The sequence below is a fragment of the Cucurbita moschata genome, unplaced genomic scaffold, assembly GCF_002738365.1.
Source record: "Cucurbita moschata cultivar Rifu unplaced genomic scaffold, Cmos_1.0 Cmo_Scf00799, whole genome shotgun sequence".
Classification (NCBI taxonomy): Eukaryota; Viridiplantae; Streptophyta; class Magnoliopsida; order Cucurbitales; family Cucurbitaceae; genus Cucurbita; species Cucurbita moschata.
The window spans coordinates 166-787 of record NW_019269315.1 but is presented as its reverse complement, the minus strand read 5'-3'; the positions used below and the strand labels follow the sequence as shown (position 1 = coordinate 787).

The 622-nt window shown below is 39.2% G+C and overlaps 1 non-coding gene across 1 annotated transcript; it reads left to right on the top strand.

Annotated features, from left to right (window-relative positions):
* The first annotated feature begins 289 nt into the window (after positions 1 to 289).
* TRNAE-UUC lies at positions 290 to 361 on the top strand. Its single transcript has one exon. It is a non-coding gene; the product is annotated as a tRNA-Glu (tRNA).
* The last annotated feature ends 261 nt before the right edge of the window (positions 362 to 622 follow it).

The following is a 622-nucleotide window of genomic DNA, read 5'->3' as shown; positions in this document are numbered from 1 at the left end:
TGAATGGTATAAAAAATGGGTCATGCACCATAAACTCATGGGAAGATCGTTGATGGAATCGATGCAATCGACGCTCCCCTGAATGGGTTGCCAATCAAAGACCTAACATTTGATATTGACTCTTTTGAAGAAAGAGCCACACAATCGAACAGCTCGAATCGTCGCGGTAGCTCTGAGAACTCTAACACACACATGGAAGGACTTGTCGAAGAGTTAGACATTAAGCAAAAGATCATGCTAAAACTCTTCAGCGATCTGACAAAAGACTTCAGCACATCCACACCAAAAATCCATTGTTGTCCAGCGGTTAGGATATCTGGCTTTCACCCAGGAGACCCGGGTTCGATTCCCGGCAATGAAATATTATTTTCTTATTTCATTTTATTTTACAGTTTCTATCTTGGATTAAAAAAACTTTTATGTACTTTCGACCTTTGTTAGAGTTATGTTATAGATACTTTGTTCAATTTCAAATGGTTAATGCGATAATTCAGTCATTTTCGAGGTCTCTCTTGTTGAACAACGTCATGGTTGAGATGAGCAATTTTCGAGGTCTCCCTTGTTGAACAACGTCATGGTTGAGATGAGCAGGTGATTCAAATGGTTAATGCGATAATCCAAT